The sequence below is a fragment of the Nicotiana tabacum genome, chromosome 22 (assembly GCF_000715075.1).
Source record: "Nicotiana tabacum cultivar K326 chromosome 22, ASM71507v2, whole genome shotgun sequence".
NCBI lineage: Eukaryota > Viridiplantae > Streptophyta > Magnoliopsida > Solanales > Solanaceae > Nicotiana > Nicotiana tabacum.
The window spans coordinates 50431237-50451928 of NC_134101.1; the positions used below are offsets into that span (position 1 = coordinate 50431237).

At 33.1% G+C, this 20692-nt stretch overlaps 1 pseudogene; it reads left to right on the forward strand.

Annotated features, from left to right (window-relative positions):
• The first annotated feature begins 16824 nt into the window (after positions 1–16824).
• Positions 16825–20565, forward strand: LOC107798246 (uncharacterized; annotated as a pseudogene).
• Positions 20566–20692: the final 127 nt, after the last annotated feature.

Here is a 20692-nt window from a genome sequence, read left to right on the forward strand (position 1 = left end):
AGCTTAAGTTCATAAAAAATGGCAAATGGGACGAATGCCCTCTTTTTATAAAACTGTCTAGCAGCCTTCGGAACTGGTCCTCAAACTGGGCCTCGATCGGGGCTTCGATCACAGGCTCGAGTCTGGACCTCGGTCATGGCCTCGATCAGGGCATCGAGGTTGGGCCTTCGATCATAGCCTCAATCATGGCATCGAGCTTGAGCCTTCGATCAGGGCATCGAGCATGGGTCTCGAGCCTTACCTTCGATCATGCCCTCGAGCCTTGCCTTCGATCGAGGCTTCGATACTGAGCCTCGTCCCTGGCTTCGACTCAGGCCTCGATCGTGGGCTCGATATCTGGGGATCGATCTGAGGCTCGATATCTGAGGCTCGATCTGAGGCTCGATATCTGGGGCTCGATCTGAGGCTCGATCACAGCCCAAAATATGCAGCAGAAGAGAAAATTGCAGCAGCTTTTTAAGTCCAACTTTTGATCCGTTAACCATCCGAAACTCACCCGAGGCCCTCGGGACCTCAACCAAATATACCAACAAGTCCTAAAACATCATACGAACTTAGTCGAACCTCTAAATCACATCAAACAACGCTAAAACCATGAATCATACCCCAATTCAAGCTTAATGAAACTAAGAGTTTTCAACTTCTACATTCAATGTCAGAACTTATCAAATCAACTCTGATTGACCTCAAATTTTACACGCAAGTCATAAATTACATAACGGAGCTATGAAAATTTTCAGAACTGGATTCCGATTCCGGTATCAAAAAGTCAACTCCCCGGTCAAACTTTCAAACTTTAAATTCCTATTTTAGCCATTTCAAGCCTAATTTCACTACGGACTTCCAAATAAAATTTCGATCATGCTCCTAAGTCCAAAATCACCTTACGGAGCTGTTGGAATCATCAAAATTCTATTCTGGGGTCGTTTTATAAAAATATTGACCGAAGTCAAACTTAGCACATTAAGGCCAACTTAAGGAACCAAGTATTCCGGTTTCACCTCAAACACTTCCAAATCCCGAACCAACCATCCCCGCAAGTCATTAATCATTACAAGCATCTACATAAAGTTTTATTTTAGGGAACGGGGTTTTAAAAGTTAAAATGACTGGTTGGGTCATTACAGTCTGTTTGGAAAGTTACTGTAATTGGAATTGATGTAATTACTAGGGTAAGGGTAGTAAGTAGGCCGGTCCAGGTCCGGGACCGGTCCGGGACCGCGGGCCAAACGGGCTAAACGGGCCAGAACCGTTTGGTCCGTTTTTAGTGGGTGTGGGCCGGTCTCGCGAGTCGGTTCTATGATTTGGGCCTGCCAGGCCCGGGACCATTTAGCTCGCTAGGGACCGGTCCCTTAGCGGGCCAAACGGTCCCAACGGCATAAAAAAAAATTAAAAATTAGTCGTTGGGCTGTCAAAAATAGTCGTTGGCTATTTATAAAATAGTCATTTAACCCCCCAACTTTGTTTTAATCCCAAACTTTTTATAATTATACCTTTTCCCTATTTTCAACTATAAATACCCCCTCATTCTTTCATTTTTCTTACAAAATCATCAATCTATCACAATCTTTCTCTAATTTTCTTCTATAATTGCTACTATTGCTTACTTTATTGTTACAATTTGTGAAACAATTGTGAAGTTGGTGAATTGAAGTCTTCAACGATAATCAATTTTCAATAAGTTGTTCGTCAATTCGGTAAACTCGTTCCAACTCTTAAGTTTTAATATTATAATTTTGTTTGTTTTATTTATTTTCTATTACTTTATTGATTAAGATGACTTCCTTAAAAAAATATTTTGGTAAAAATAAGGGAAAATCCAAGAGTGACGAATCTAGTGCTCAATTTGTTCCTCATCCACTGCCCCGGGCTCCCCGAATCAAACTCCATATTCATCATACACCTGCTATTCTTGATAGCGATAATAATTTATTACAATTTACTGAAAGTCAATTTTGCCATAATATTAGAGCTGGTGAACAATTAGATCATGAATTAATGAATGCTCTTTATTCTAATCCAACTATTGATGAAAATGATGACGAGGAAATAGATTTTGATGAAACTCAACCGGATGATGATACACCAACTAGTCTTGCTCCTGATGTTAACCCAACTAGTGATAACCATGCTAATCCAAATGATGCCCCATCTAATACTCTTGTTACTACCCCTACTTTTTTCTAGACAACCTAGCAAACGGACGGAAAAATCTCCAGTTTGGCCATTTTTTACTCAACTAATTCCAGAAAATAAGGCTAAGTGTAAAACTTGTGGAACGGAGTTAGTTTTTAAATATTTTGGATCGCAGGGGGAGGGGGGAAACTTTGGCTAGACACATAATGAAACACTCTCAAGATAGAGTGAGATATCTTCGTCTGAAAGCTTTGACCGAAGGGAAAAGTCTACCTACTCCTAGTCAGGTTGACCCTAGTACCGGTTCAAATCAATTTCAACCGGGAATTAATACTGTTACCGGTGGTATTTTATATTGTGATTCAAAAAAAGATCGGGAAGAGCTGGCAAAAATGGTAACTGTTATGCGTTTACCCTATAGTTTTCCTTCTGACCTTAACTTTGTGCATTATATTAGAAATTTTTTTAATCCTACTTATAAAGGTTTTCCTCGCACAACTGTAAAGACCGATATTTATAAATATAAACATGAATATGAACAATATTTGCGCTATTTATTTACTCATATAAATTATCGTGTTGCTATTACAACTGATATTGGTAGAAGTTGTAACGACTGTGATTACCTTACTGTTACCAGACATTGGATTGATGAGGATTGGATAATGCAAAAGCGCATTATTTCTTATAGAATAATTAATTCACGTCACACAGGGCAGTTTATTGCTAGCACAGTTACAGATATTTGTAGATATTTTTGTATTAGTGATAAAATAATATTAATTTCAATGGATAATGCTACTAGTAACACAAATGATATAGTCTTGCTTACCACTACGCTAAATCCTGCATTTAGTGATATTTTTCATGTTAGATGTATTTGTCATATTTACCATTTAATTGTGGGTGATGGTATGAGAATTTTAAATATTGAAATTGAAAAGGTTAAAATGGCTCTTAACTGGCTTTTTTATTCAAACCGTAGAAGTAGACTTAGAGAATATTTTAAAAGATGCGATGAATTTGGCCTAAGAGAAAGAAAGGTTCATAAACTTTGTCCAACTAGATGGAATTACATGTATGAAAGTTTGGTTGTTGCATATGAATATAGAAACTCCATAAACTCAACATTTAATGCACATGTAAGTGATGATGATGAGCACCTTACAAATGGGGATTGGGCTAATGTTAAAATACTTGTAGATTTTTTAGAAAAATTTCATATTGCTACAAATGAATTTTATGGGCAATATTATCCTACTATTTTTAACTGTTTAGTTTATATTGCAAAACTTGCAAATTTGTTTGCTCATTTTTCAGAGGATGGAGAAATTTATAAACTTGCTATTGATTCTATGAGAAAAAAGTATAAAAAATATTTTTTCCCTATTCACCCTATTTATGGTGTTTCTGCTTTGTTAAATCCTTGTATGAAATTAGGATGTCCTCATTTTTGGTATAAAACTGTTTATAATGGTTTAGCACTTGAAGATGAAGAATTGTCTCAACTTCCGGAAGCAATAGCCTCAATTAGAATAAATGCTCAAACTATTTTTAATACTTATCAAGTTGCATTAAATCATGCTAGACCAAATATTCCAACTCCTTAATCTTCTGATTCTCAATCATCTAAAAGAACTGCGGGAGTAAGAGCACTTAGTGCTTGGGCGGGGTTTAGGGGTTCTCAAGGTTCTAGTAGTAGTGATTTTTCATAACTAAATAAGCTTGAAGTTTATTTGTCATAGGTAATTGAGGAAGTGAATCCCGACGGCTCCTTTAATCTTTTGGAATGGTGGAAGGATAAAGGAAAACACTTTCCGGTTCTTTCAAGGATGGCCCGAGACATTTTAACTATTCAAGCTTCAACAATGGCATCAGAGAGTGCTTTCAGTCAAGCAAGACTTCAAATCAGTATTTTTCAGAGATTGGATTCGGTCGGAAAGAAGAAATTTTGGACTTGCTGAATCACAACCAGATGAAGACGAAGCTTACAAAGAAATGCTAGTTGAACTTGCGGAGGATGTTGCTTCGCCCGGAAGTGGCGATGGCCAAGCTACTTTTCCGCCACCACCAACAAAAATTCCTCCGGACCTTGGTAGATTTATGAAGTTTGTAAGAGATACCATGTAACTTGTATGAACAAAAATTAGTATGTATTATGTAACTTATATTTTGACACATCTTGATTAGTTTCTTTTTCTTCTCAATGGTGGTATTAGCACCTTGTTGTACTCATTCCATAGGGGGATGAAGACTAAGAAAGATATTGCTATATTTTTTAATGCTATAATAAAATTACAAGGCATATCTCTTTACAATATTTTTGTCTTTAGACTTAAATATTATTTTTAACATCCTTTTATCTCTAATTTCTATTTAATTTTTTTAAAAAATCTATTTGGCCCACTTAGCCCATTTAGCCCGCAGGTCGGGACCGTTTAGCCCGGGACCAAACGGTCCCGGTCCCGGACCGGTCCCTGCAAAAAGACTGTTTAGCCCGGGACCGTTTAGCCCGTTTAATTTGGGACCGGTCCGGGACTGTTTGGACCGGCCCACTTAGCCCGTTTAGGCCCGGAACCGGCCCACTTGCCACCCTTATACTAGGGTAGTAATTACATAATATTGTAATTACAACGACCTGTCTGTTTGTCATAACGTAATTACAGTGTAATTACAAGCGTACTGTTTAGTTATACAGTTAGATTAAATTTTGAATGAAGTATTTAATTAAAATTGAAAGATAGGATATTTAACTAATTTAAATAGAAAGATAGTAAATTCAATTCTTTTGAATTTGAACGGAAAGAAAGTTAAATTTGAATTGATTGATTAATTAATTAAGAAGGCTAATCAAACATAAATGTTCCAATTCAAACGAGAGGCCCAATGATTGAGGCAGATTGTTCTAAATAATGAGAAGAGTTTTTAAAATTTGAGTTAAAACAAAAAAACAACTGAAAAAAGAAAAAAAATACTTCGTTACGAGAAAGAAGATTAAAAATTCTAAGTTTGAACCCATAATCACCGAATTGTTGGATCAAAACTTAACTTTCATAACTACCTTAGGTGATCAATAGTGTTCACTTCTCTGTGTGCCCTTAAGACGTTAATTCAATAGATTTAAGTATGATAAATATATATGAAATTAGGATTTATATTATATTAGTAGTGATAACAGAAGAATGAAAATACAAATTGAAGTAGCATCTTATGTGGTAATTAATAAGTGAAAATTGCCTTGGTGATAGAGCACTTTCTTCACCGACTAGTAGGGGTGTCAATGGATATTTAAAAACGACTAAATCGACCGAATTGTAGCGCATCGAATCGATTTTTAGGTTTCTTTTAATAAAACTATAAGTTTTTATATAAATCTATAACCATACCGATAATTAGGGTAAGTTTTTTATTTTATGAAAATAAACCGAAAAAATACCGAACCGTACCGAATAAATTTACACACGGAAAATATATTTATATATTAAGTTTAAAAATAATAAAGCATTAAATTTTTCCTTTGGCCTTTGGAATGATGAAAACGGTTACAAGTCAACAAGTAATTAAACTCAAAATGTTAATTCACAAACCTATTATGTTACTCCTACTATTTTCAACATATTCACTAGCAAGATACAAAGTATTCTAGCGATTATACTGCAAACTACAATGTATTGAATATGTTTTGTTTCGTATGATTTAGATTTATATTTTTGAATATTTAATCTTCTATAGACTTTATTCTTGAGTACCGACTTGGTTAATATCTTTCCACTCGTGTGATTTATATTTTCTTTGTCTCTGCTTAGTTTCTTTTACGTTGCAGTAGAATAGTTAATGGATCTATACTTCGACTATCTTTCATATTTTCTTAATTCATCACTTTTTAAACAGTAAAAATATGTGGACAAATTTGCTAAGTCCTATAAAAGTATGTATGTTATTGTATACTTCTACTAGTGACTTTTATATAATATTTTAAAAAAATACCGAAAATTAACCGAACTGTACCAATACCGAAGAGAAACCAACATGATTAGGACGGTTTCGAAAAGTCTAATTTTGGTTATACATAATATAACAACCAAAAAATTAGTATGGTATAAATTTTATAAAATAACCGGCCGAACCGAACCATTGACACCCCTACCAACCAGTAAACTCAATTTCAAATCAATCTATATTTATATTTACATCTATTAAAAAAATAAAATTTGCATTGTGGTTAAGTTAAGTAGACGCATGCTACTATAAAGTCATTTGACAATTTAGGATAATATTTATAATAATATTTAATCTAATTTAAAAACCGGAAGATAATTTTTTTAGTATAAATGGAAAGATAGTAAATAAGATTCTTTTGAATCTGAATGGAAAGAAAGATAATATTTTTATAATGATATAGCCAACTATCGTATCTTAACTAATAAGGTTTTGACCAAAAAAAATTAAATTGAAAGATAGAAATAACACCCCATCTTAACTAATTATAAAGATATATATGGAGGTATTATCAGTACAAGTATCACTACTCCATCCAGCTAAAATATAAAATAAAGAATACTAAAAAATATTTCTAAAAACTTTAAATATTAATCTGAGTAGTTGAATAAAAAAGTAATGAATAATAATTTTTATTACAAGAAAAAAAATTAAATTCATCTGTTAACGGGAATTGTGGATAATAATATGAACAACTCTAAGTTAGGGGTAATGCAATAACATGAACAAGGAATCAAATAAAGAAGATAAAATATGTAAATAAACAATTTCAATAGTAGGGTTATATCGAAGAATAAGACTTATTTGATATTTGACAAGAGAAAGTTTTTAAATAATAATGAGATAAGTAATACTATATGGATAAGATACACATATTTAAAACTGTTATAATAGATAAAACTAAAAAAATATAGACAATTGATATAATTCCAGAAAATAAAATAAAAAATAAAAAATATAATTTAAATTATTATATAGTTAATTTAAATGGAAATTTAAAGTCAAACTTTTGTATGAATGAAATAATTATACAAAATTTTATAGTAGAGGAAATAATATAGAAAGAGATGGAGTATAGAGATAGTGTGAGTAAATTGATACTTTGAATTAATTTAAAAATAAATTTATATCTCCTGCTCAATTAACATTTCAGTTTTGAGACTCAAGATATGTGACATATGTAGTTTAGATTCGAATAATTTTAAAGTGATTCTAAAAAAGAGAATGGTCATAGAAATACAGTTCGATTTGATCAATTTTAAAGTAATTCTAATAATGTTGGAAGTAAGTTAATCAATCATAAACTTACACAAGCTACTCAAACATCAAGTGAACTAAATATCAATTGTATTGAATTGTGTTGCCTTCGGTAAAATTAATTATCCATAATATTTTATAATTTATTTTATATCTCAATTGTTTGGAAGCAATACATACACTTTTTTTTTTGTTTTTATTTTTTCTATTAGTGCTGGCAGTTGATATGCTAAATAGATAGGAAGGGGAGGATGGATTCTTCTCTAATGACTCTTTAGTAGTTGTTGATATTTATGTTCTCTCAAATTGTATAAGTCAATTGATGAGCAACCCTTATGGCCGGTATATATATGTCAATTAGAATAAAATAGATTTGGATAAGATAAGTATACAGATGAATATAATTGTATTAGTTGGGATTGTTATTTACACAAAATAAAGTGAATTACAAAAATTATAAGATAAGATTCACTTAATTAAGAATTACCTGTAAGAGCTCATCTTCTTTTAGGACATGTGCATGGTAGAAGAAAAATATTTAAAGTAGGTTAACATTTATTTAATTATAAATATTAATTATTACAAAGTGAATTGCTAAATAAAATTGAAATTCGTAAAATTGATTAGTTTTTCAATATTCTTACTTACAAATATGATTTGAACAACCCACTATTTCCTAAATGTCTTATTTAAATTGTTAAAAATAAAGTGACTTTAAAATTATCGAGCAAATTACAATCTACCTGTTCTATATGTTGGTAACTGCTAAAAGTTAGAATATGTTGATTGTCAATAAATCATCGTGTATGTATATATTAAATTGTCATTGTGTAATTTTAGATTGGTAGAAGTTGATATTGATGTAAGAAGTCATTATGTTGAGATAATAATATACTTTATATTTTATAATTTAAATTAAGATATTACTAAATGTATTTTATTAGTTATTACTCTATATAGTATTACTTCACCTTATTTCAATTTAGATGAGATAGTTTGATTTTGAATGGAGTTTAAGAACGAAAAAGAAAACTTTTAAAATTTATGGTCCTAAAAGCTTTGTGGGGCCATGATATTTGTGTGGCTATAAGAGCTTCACATTACGGGTAAAATGAATAAAATAAAAAATTTAAAGTTAATTATTTTCAAATATATAAATGTGTCATTCTTTTGGAACAGACTAATAAGAAAAATACTTCATGTAAACTGAAAGGGAAGGAGTATTTACTTTTGAATCATATATATCTTTATTTGTTTGTATTACCGACTATATTTGAGCTTCTCAATAACCCTTTTATGTCCAGAGACATTCTTGGTAATTGTCACGACCCCAAATTCCCTCCGTAGGATGTCGTGATGGCACCTAGTCTCTAAGACTAGGTAAGCCTATCAATGCAGAATAATAATAAATATCTGAAATAAATAAACTACAATTCAAACAATTTCAACTTCCAAAACCCGGTAGAAATAAGTCACAAGCTTCTAAGAATTTATTCTCTATGTCTCTATACATCAGAGTCTAAAGCAAATAAGGAAGACAATATAGTAAGATAGAAAGGGACTCCGGAGTTTGCAGACGCTGGCAGATATACCTCAAAATCTCCTCGTACAGCTAGTTTACTGATGCGTGATCTGATAAGATGTACCTGGATCTGCACAAAAAGATGTGCAGAAGTGTAGTATGAGTACGCCACAGTGGTACCCAGTAAGTGTCAAGCCTAATCTCGGTAGAGTAGTGCCGAGGTAAGGTCATGCCCTACTGGAGAATAAATAATGACATGGCAAAAATATTTAAATAATACAATAAGATAAAATGACAATGGAAATGAATCAAGTAGTATGTCACATTTAATTGCACCAAATAATGGCAAATAAATACCTTGTGAAAATAAAACATAATTTCTTTTCAACTTTAAGATAGATCACAACAAAAATCAAATGCAACTACAGCCATAAATCAATATCAACAAGGGCACTCCCGAGGTACCGTCTCGTAGTCCCAAATCATAAATAAATTCACAATATCTCATTTTCTTATCTCACCGCGGGAGCCTTCATAATTTATTTTAAAGAAAATATTTTTTCCGAAATAGCATCCCGCGTTTTAGCCATTCTTATCACACTGCATGACTTCTAGTAGTTTTCCCTACTAGTCACGCGTATCAAGCCACTCTTATCTTACCGCATGCGTTTTAATACCCAGACCTTATACCACCGCATGCGTATCAACATCACAATATATCACAATTTGCACCTCAAGTGCTCAAATAATTTAACTTGCCAAAATAATTCAACAACAATATTTTTTCACAATAAAGAGCTCACAGCTCATGTCAAAATAATTCAACAATATTATTTTTCCACAATAAAGAGTTAACTGCTCCATCACAATGAGTACGAAAATCTTATAAAATATTCAGGAATAAATAATTCAGCAAAATAATATTTCAAAATCTTTAATAAGTTGCTTCAATACCAAATTTAAAAATGTCAAATACTTCATATTAATAATATTTAATTTAAAGAAAATCAACTTCAAATAATGCACAGAATAAAAGAAAACAAGTTCCAACTAAACAGATAAAATAATTAGCAAAAAAATGTCAAGCAAATTTAAAATATAAACATTAAATCAATAATAAAAAATATAACAAAATGAAATAATTTAATTAATGCGCAATAGTGATCTACACAATTTAAAACATAATCTTTCATATTTAGCCCGTGTACACACTCGTCACCTCGTGTACACGACTTTCCACATATTACAATTATCAATCCTAGGGGAATTTTCCCCCACACAAAGTTAGACAAGTCACTTACCTTTTTAAAGTTAGACCGATATTTTAAAATCGCCTTCTTACTTGAATTGACCTCCAGACAGTTCAAATCTAACCAAATTAATTCAATTCAGTGAATACTAATTATAGGAATTAATTCTATATGAAAATACTAATTTTCCAACAAAATTCAAAATTTAATTCAAAAATCGCCCGTGGGGCCCACATCTCAGAATCTGACGAAACTCACAAAATTCGACAACCCATTCAATTATGAGTCCACCCATACCAATTTTATCAAATTCCGATAACAACTCGACCTCCAAATCTTAAATTTTCGTTTTTGGAAGATTTTACAAAAATCTTGATTTTTCTTCCATAAATTCACGGATTCATGATGTAAATGAGTATGGAATCATGAAATATAATCAATATAGGATAAAGAACACTTACCCCAGTGTTTTCCCCTGAAAATCGCCCAAAAATCACCCAAGAACCGTGCTCCAAAAATCCAAAATGAAATGAAGAAAATGACCATTTTTGATCCTTAAGTTTCTGCCCATCCGTCACTAAAAGTCCATTTTCTGTCACTAAAAGTCCATTTTCCGTCACTAAAAGTTCACAAGAAACTGCTCTACCAGCCTTCTTTCAATCGATCATAACTTTATGTAAAAATGTCCAAATGATGAATGGTTTAACTTTTTGGAAACTAGAATCAAACGAATACAACTTTCATGTTTTGAAAATTTTCCGATTCCTTATGAATTGTGAGATATACGCTTCCAAGATCGGCTCCATGCATCAGAAATTTCTGGCAAAACTGCTCTACCAGCCTTCATTCAATCTATAATAACTTTCTGTACAAATGTTCAAATAATAAATGGTTTAACTTTCTAGAAACTAGAATCAAAGAGCTACAACTTTTATGTTTTGAAAACTTTTTGATTCCTTATAGATTGCGAGATATAAGCTTCCAAAGTTGGCTCCACGCACCAGAAATTTCTGGCGAACAACTCTGCAACAAAAATTTCCAGCAACTCTCTTTGTCCGAAATCCATTCTGTTTACCTTCCGAAATCCACCCGAGATGCTCGGGACCTTAACTAATTATACCAACATGTCCCAAAATATAATACGAACTTAGTCGAGGCTTCAGACCATATCAAACAATATCAAAACGACGAATCACACCTCAAATAAAAATCTATAAACTTTGAACTTTCAAATTCTATATTTTGTGCCAAAATACATCAAATCAATTCGAAATGACTTCAAATTTTGCACACAAGTCATAAATGATATAAGAGACCTATTCCAATTTCTAGAATCGGATTTCGACCTCGATATCAAAAAGTCACTCCCCGATCAAACTTCCCAAAAATTTAACTTTTGGCATTTCAAGCCTAATTCAACTACGAACTTCCAAATAAAATTCTGATCAAGCTCATAAGTCCAAAATCACCATACGGAGCTGTTGGAATCATCAAAATTCTATTCTGAGGTCGTTTGCATATAATTCGACATCCAGTCACTACTAGAACTTAAACTTTTAATTTTTCATCAAAATTCCATATCTCGGGCTAGGGACCTCGGAATTTGATTTCGGGCATACACTCAAGTTTAAAATCACTATACGGACCTACCGGAACTGTCAAAATACTAATCCGAGCCTGTTTGCTCAAAATGTCGACCAAAGTCACCTCAGTTTAGTTTTAAAGCTCTAATTCATATTTTAATCTATTTTTCACATAAAAACTTTTTGAAAAATTTTATGAACTGTGCACGCAATTCAAGAAAATAATAAATAGTGTTTTCGAAATCTTAGAACACAAAATTAATTATTAAATTTAAAATGACATTTTAGGTCATCACAAATTTATTTATTTTAATTTATATAATTTGGCAGGATCATAATACTATCCGCAGGTACTAGTAATGTTTTTAATGTTTCAAAACCATTAGAGTAATGTTTTTAAAAAAAGAATACAACAACAACAACCCAGTATAATCCCACTAGTGGGGTCTGGGGAGGGTAGTTTGTACGCAGGCCTTACCCCTACCCTAGGGTAAAGAGGCTGTTTCCGATAGACCCTCGGCTCCCTCCCTCCAAGAACTCCCCACCTTGCTCTTGGGGTGACTCGAACTCACAACCTCTTGGTTGAAAGTGGAGGATGCTCACCACTAGAGCAACCCACTCTTGTCATAAGTGAATGTGAAAGCATATTAATGTGGGTGAATTAGTTAAGGGTATGTTTGAAAAGTTACCCAATATTTGGAATTGGTGTAATTACTAGGGTAGTAATTACACATCCTAGTAATTATACAGTATTATAATTACGAAGACCTATTTGTTTGTCATAACGTAATTACAGTGTAATTACAAGCGTACTGTTTGGTTGCACAAGTGTAATTACACAGTTAGATTAAATTTTAAATGAAGTAATTATCAAAACTTAAAAGTTAAAATAATAAATATATGCCTATAAATTATTTTTATGAGTATAAATGATATTATATTTGGTATTTAAGATGCATATTTTCTTGAATATACATTAATTAGTAATCATATATTTATAACTAATATTGCAAAAATAATTGATATATTTTTTTAAATTAATAATATTTAGTTTAATAAATTATAAGAACTAAGTAGTTTGTAAGAATGTCATAGAATGCATGTTTGATAAAATAAATTAATATTTATAAATATAATGTCATAACATTATTCAAATGCTTGACAAATCTAATATATCAATTCTAACTAAAAAATGAACAAGATGCAATGTGAAATAGCAAGCCAATACTACTAAAACAAGTAAATTGGAACCATAATGTAACAACCCGACTTGTCTTTTTAAGAATTAGTGTCACGTTCAACGATTTAAGGTCCCGAGAACCTTCGTAATATATATTATGATTTGTGTGTGCGGTCGAGTTTGGTTTTCGGAAGGTTCGGAATTAAATCGAAAGAACAATTCTTGTTTGACTTTTGAGCAAAACGACTCCGGAATGAAGTTTTGATGATTTCAATAGCTTCGTATAGTGATTACGGACTTAGGCGTATGTCCGGATTTGGATTTGAAGGTCCGTAGGACAATTCGATGCATTTTGGCAAAAAAAAATAGAAAGTTGAAGATTTGAAATATTCATAAGTTTGACCGGGAGTTGACTCAGCTGATAACAAGTTTGGATTTCGATTTCAAAAATTGAAACAACTCCATTATGTCATTTATGACTCGTGCGCAAAATTTGAAGTGATTCCGAATTGATTTGATGCGTTTCGGCACGAGTTTTGTAATGGAAAGTTTGAAAATTCATAAGTTCGATTCGATGTGCAATTCATAATTTTGACGTTATTTGATGCGATTAGAGACCTCGAGTAGGTTCGTGTTATGTTATAAAACTTGTTGGTATATTCGGACGAGTTCCTGAGTCGCTCGAGTGGATTTCGGACGGTTAACAGTTCGGAATTTGGACTTGGTGAATTTCTAGGCTGCTGGTGCTGGTGCGTCGCAACTGCGAATTTTGGTGCGCAGGTGCGTGACCGCTGCTGCGTGAAGCTGGTCGCTTATGCGAAGTGATGTGAGCCCTGTTGATTCGCTTTTGCGGATTGGGGACTGCATGTGCGAGGTCGCGTCTGCGGAAGATTGACCACAAATGCGAAAAATGCAGCTCAAGGTGATCGTCCGCTTCTGCGGAGTTGTGCTCGCTTCTGCGATATCGCAGATGCGAAAAATATCTCGCAGGTGCGCAAATTGGACAAGTCAGTGAAGGATGCAAATGCAACGTTTTGGCTCGCAAAAACGAGATCGCATGTGCTAAAAGTATGTCCACAAATAGAGATAATTTAAGAATTATACAATAATGTATAATGCATTCCGTATTTATGCACGACCCGGGAAAGAGCTCAACCCCGAGGGATGAGATGTAAACAACCTATCATAATGCAAGTATTAGTGGTTGCTTCCATAGTTCGAATCCGTGACCTATAGGTTACACTAAGATAACTTTATCGTTACTCCAAGACTGTCATTCAATAATATATATTGCTATCATAGGTAAAAAAAATAGTTATAAAGAATTATAGTATAATATAATATAAAATAATCGATTGTAACGGAGAGTTCCAATAGTATATCATTTTCCTTACCGCCTTATGTAACATCTCTCTTATTTATCGGTTGATCATTTATCTATATTATTTATATTATATTAAAAATGAGAGTCCCAAAATAAAAAGTTAAATTACTAAAATGTTCTTTTAAATAATTATTTAATATTTTACTTACAGGAAAATATTTCTTATGGGACGTGTCTGTTAACTTTTGAAAGGAACAATCACCACTTTAGTCTTTGCTTCCTGTTAGCAACCCCCAATTCCGTTTGATTCACTTTTCATATAATCGAGACATCCTTCATATTCCTTTATTAAAAGTCACAATCCTTCAAAAAAGAACTAACATTACTAATTAGTGTACTAATTACATTAATGAACACATGGACATCTTTGTTATTGTTTAGGCTTTAGAAAATTGCATTTGTTTGCCTAAGTAGGAGCACGGTTGCAAAATGTTTGGAAGATTCTAAAAATAATGAATACTTGACAAGATAATTTTATTTATATCCTGCTCTCTTTTGCAACTTTTTCCTGGACGGGGCATCTAGAGATTAGAAATATCACATAAAATAAGTATGGTTCACAGTTGAAGCCAAAACTTAAAATAAAAATAAACATTAGGTAAGTGATTATATTTGACGCTGAGTTTTTTAAAGAAATATTATGCCTTGTTTAGATTGTTGGGTTCTAGGTTAGAGAAGTTTTTTGAATTACGTGTATCTTGTCTGATTCAATTGATGATTGTGTTACTCTTTTGTACCTCCTGATTCCTTTTGTTCGTTATACATGAATTACTCTTCATCAATGTTGATTTGACTTATGAATATATGTTTGAATAAGGTATTTGATCTGCGACAACAAAATAAATATTGGGGGATCAATTAATACGAACAATGAACGTGCTGGAAAAGTTATATGTTATATGAATGATTCAAAATATTGAGAAACCTAATTAACTGGAAAAAATGAAAAAATCAAATGAACAAAACCATAAAGGAAATTAGAATTAAAATCCACGAAATGTGTCCAAACAGCATCTAGCTTTCTGCGAAGAGAATTTAACGAAAAGAAAATGCTGGGAGACGGAAAATGTAAAATTCAAAATAATTCATGTACGTGACAGATACCAAATTAAATATATTATTTTTGGAAATATAAAGACTCTAATTGCTGACAAAATTAAAAAATTCACGCATTCGGCTCGCTATATGCACTGGACATACACAAAAATGTTGAACTGCAAAGAACTATGCTAGCTAGCTTTTTTTCTAATGTCACGGGCGGCCCTTCCATAAAGCAAGAAAAGCAACTGCTTTAGGCCCTATATTTGTGAATGTCCCAGTTTTTGTTACGACTAATAGGTTATATCTAAGTTTAAAAAAATTTATGAAGTAAAAAAGTTTGATTTCTTTCTTTAACAAATATAGAGAAGAAGGATATGTAACTACTATGATTTCTGCCAAGAAAATTGCACTTGAAATGAATATCGAACTCGAATTTCGTAAGAAACGTGTAATATATAGGATGTAACAATTTGATGAGAATGTTGATAATGAAATCTCATAATCTTTCGAAGAGTCCTTTAGAGTTGATTACTTTTATACATAGTAGACAAGACTATTTTTTCACTTCAAAATAGATTTGAACAATTCTAAGCATATGAAATTATTTTAAATTTTCTATTTAGCAGTAAAAACTAAGATCACTAGATGATGAAAATTTGAAAAAATATTACCTCAATCTTGAATGTTCCTTAAAGCATAATAATCAATTCGATATTGATGGTTTAGATTTATTTTCTGAATTAAAAGTATCAAAGAAAATAGTATAATTAGAAGATGGAGTAGCAGTTTAATTGATACACTCAATCAAATATAAAAATTTGATTCTTTTCCAGATGTCTATATTGCTTACGGAATAATGCTAATAACTGATCTTATTACCGTTGCTTCAGCGGAAAGAAGTTGTCAAAATTAAAATTGATAAAATCTTACCTAACATCAACAACGTCTCGAGAAAGATTAAATGGATTAGCTATATTGTCAACTGAGAAATGCTTATTAGGAGTTATTGATTATTACAAAATTATTAATTACTTTGTATCTAAGAAAAATTTAAAAAATAGACTTTAAATAAATAAATAAATATTTTTTAAAAAAAGTTAAGGCCCCTTATAAAATTTGACTTTTGGCCACAAAATTCGTCGGGCAGTCCCCGATTCTACTTAATTATTTTTCTTACATAATTTAGCTATATTCTTCTCCATATTGCTTCCTTCTATTATATCCATGTGGGTGTATGGAGATAATCGAGTAATTATCAGATTCTAAATTTCGATAAAAAAAAAAAAATTTCTTCTTACTAATTCTTTGTCAATAGGAAAAACAGCTGTATTCTATTAAAGAATTATCCACGGCAAACAAGTTATCATACAATAATTCACATTGATTATTCGTAAAATTTTATACTTTAGTTTTTCGTGTACAATTTTTTATTCAAAACTTTATTTATGAATATTAATATTATTTACAATATCATACACTACCTGGTTCGGCTTATGATATTTTTTACTTATCCTGATTTTACAAAAAATAAAAAGTGACTAAAATCCCCCAAAAGGACTTAGGTATCTTTCTCATTTCTGCTCTCTTTGCCTCTTTCCGTCTCTCCGCCTACGACTCTACTTCCACAGGTAATTTCTCTACTTGATTTCCATTCATTTTGAGTTAATTTTGGGTTTTTAATTTCACAGTTAATACATGAGTTTCTTTGATAAAGTTCATTTTATTTAAGAAACTGTTAACATATATAAAGGATTCATTTAGCGGAGCAAAACAAGTTTTGGATTAAGCCGTGGTTGATTGATGTATGCTCTATTCAACTGACAACTCGTTTTGTTGTTTTGTTTTGTATGTGTTTTCTCTATTTTTCCTTTTGCTCCTCAAGACAAAATACTTTTTTTACTTACTTTAGGTCCTATATCTCTAGGAGTCTCTTGATCTTGTTAGAGATTTGTATATCAGTAGAAAATGTAGAGAAATTCTAGTGTTAAAGAAATTATTGAATATTGGATTGAGACCGTTCTAAATGGATCAACATGGATAGTGAGGGTTCATATAGCTGACTCCAAATAGCTTGGAATTGAGATGTATTGTTGTTGTTGTTGTTTGATAATTGAGAGATCCATGGCTTCTAGTTTCAGAACTGTGTGGATAATGAACGTTTCCCTTTACCCTTCTCCACTTAAATACCAGTCAGGATGCGGACTTGCAACATGCGAATACCATGCATCTCATGTTGGATTACCTTTTCTGTTAAACCAAAGCCTTGCGGCTATTTTTATCCCCTGAAACTTATTTTAGGTTTGATGTCGAAATCTATGGAACTGGTGGCTATATTTAGGATCAGCCCAAGCCATTGCTGTATACTTTGGGTGATACTGGAATTCATTTCACATTTGGATGAAATACCGACGGTGGCACTTTTTTTTTGGCTTTTGAGGTACTAGAACAAAGACATTGACTTATATGTGTCACTTGAGCTTTCAGAACAATAAATGCTAATATTTGTTTGTCTTGCTCAGTTGCCTTATATGTTGTTGATCTGTAAAAGAATGCTCTTATATGTGTTTGTATATGTATGTGGCCTCAATTTTGAAATGAACAGTCGAACTAAAAAGGAAAGATACTTGGTTCTATCTATGTACCATTTTCTGATGAAGGTGTTCTTTTTTTCTAAAACGAAGTGAAAAGGAAACATAAAGTTAGATCCTTTTTACAGACACAATCACGGTTTTCTCCTTTTTGTCTTAAGCTGTTATCTAAGGAAAGATAGAAGAAATTAATTAATGGGGAATCTAAACTGTAGGTGATGTTTAAAATTTTATCTGGTTTTAATTTAAATCTGTTCAAGACGTGCACTTATTTGTGCTTCTTCTATCCTTGGACTAAAGCCTTAAAGTTAACTGAAAAATTAAAAAACTCTTGATCATGGCTTTAAAATGTATTCCACCTTTATATTTCCTTTTCACTTATTTTTTAAGCCATAGCATTGAGATTACTGGAATTAAATTTCCAGTAGCTTGTCCTTGGCGCCTTGTAGCTTCTATGGTAATTTGGAGCTGCAGTACATAAAAAAAATCTTTTACCGACCAGATATGACCGTAGACTTTTGCGTTGCAAATTATCACATACTTGTTAGTTTGATTTGGTAACTTAAAATTGTTGATGCATATTTCATAATGTTTTGGTCCTTATTATGCTTACTAATGTCTTGTCTGTCTCTTACTAGCCATGGCACAAGACACGGGCATGTTTACAGTGCATCGAACAATTGGAAGTGTTTTATGCTGCAAATGTGGTATTTCTATGCAACCAAATGCTGCCAATATGTGTGCCAACTGCTTGAGGTCTGAAGTTGACATAACAGAAGGTCTCCAGAAGCATGTTATCATATGTCATTGCCCTGAATGTGATAGCTATTTGCAGCCTCCGAGGACTTGGCTTAAAGCCCAATTAGAATCAAAGGAGCTACTGACATTCTGTGTGAAGAGGTTGAAGAATTTGAATAAAGTTCGTTTAGTACATGCAGAGTTCATTTGGACTGAACCTCACTCCAAGAGAATCAAAGTCAAGCTGAAGGTTCAGAAAGAGGTTCTTCACGGAGCTATCCTTGAGCAGGCCTACACTGTTGAATATGTTATCCAAGACCAAATGTGTGAATCTTGTACGAGGGTTCAGGCTAATCCTGACCAGTGGGTGGCTGCAGTGCAACTGCGACAGCATGTTTCTCACAGGCGGACGTTCTTCTATTTGGAACAGCTTATTCTTAAGCATGATGCCGCTGCTCGTGCTATAAGGATTAAGCAAATGGATCAAGGAATTGATATTTTCTTCTCTAATCGCAGTCATGCTGTGAAATTTGTGGAGTTTATAGGGAAAGTGGTTCCAATTCGGAGCCGTAATGACAAACAACTGGTGTCTCATGATACCAAGAGCAGCATTTACAACTACAAGTATACTTTTTCAGTTGAAATTTGCCCAGTTTGCCGTGAGGACTTGATTTGTCTTCCGCCAAAAGTTAAAGATGGTTTGGGGAATCTAGGGCCACTTGTGATCTGCACCAAGGTGAGTAATAACATTGCTTTACTTGACCCATTTACTCTCAGGAACTGTTTTCTGGACGCGGAACAGTATTGGAGGGCGTCTTTTAAGTCCCTACTTTCGAGTAGGCAGCTTGTGGAATATATAGTTCTAGATGTTGAGAGTGTTTCTTCTGAGGTCAATATTGGTGGATCTAAGTACGCTTTGGCAGATGTCCAAGTAGCTCGTGTATCTGATTTTGGCAAGAATGATACAATTTTCAACGTACGAACACATCTGGGGCATCTTCTAAATCCTGGGGATTATGCACTTGGGTATGACTTATATGCTGCTAATAGTAATGATAATGAGCTGGACAAGTATAAAGGTTTTGTTCTCCCAGATGTGATACTGGTTAAGAAAAGCTACGAAGAGAAATGGCAGAAGAAGCGTGGGAAGGCTCGTTCATGGAAACTGAAATCTCTAAATATGGAGATTGATGACAATGTAAAGGGTAGAGACCATGAAGAGAAGATGAGCTCTGAGTATGAACAATTCTTAAGAGATTTAGAGGAGAATCCTGATTTGAGGTTCAACATATCTCTTTATCGCAACAGGGAGTATCAGCCATCAGAAATGGCTTCTGTGACTGATGGGGATGATGCCCCTACTGTCGCATTGGAGGAATTGTTGGCTGATCTTGATTTAAGTGAAGAGGAAGCTGACAATGATAGCATGAGGGAGTGAGTTGAATACTTGAACCTGCGCGTTGTTTATTGGATGCTAAATTCTCTGATGAATTTCGTAAAAGCTCAAGGAATCAGTTTTGTTTGGAGCAATTAGGTCCGAAGTCCGCTAGGTGTGATTTTGCTCCATCATGTTTCTTCCTGTTATTCACCTTGAATGCAAACATCATAAATATGGTGACGACAATCTCTCTTCTTCAGCACACAGCCATCTTTTCCCGAGTAGAAGTGTAGAAGTGAAGCGACTGCTTCTCAATGGAAGGAATGCATTTTGAAAGATTCAGTTAGATTGGCAGACGAAAAACCAAGTTGGAACAAACTATACTTTAAAATTTTCGTTTCTTTTATGGTGTGGATCTATGGCATGTTTAATTGTTGTTCCATGATTTGTTTATATGTTTTCTATAAACTACTTCTGTGTTGATGCTAAAAGCTTAAAATCTCTCTCTCTCTCTCTCTCTCTCTCTCTCTCTCTCTCTCTCTCTCTCTCTCTCTCTCTCTCTCTCTCTCTCTCTCTCTCTCTCTCTCTCTCTCTCTCTCTCTCTCTCTCTCTCTCTCTCTCTCACACACACACACA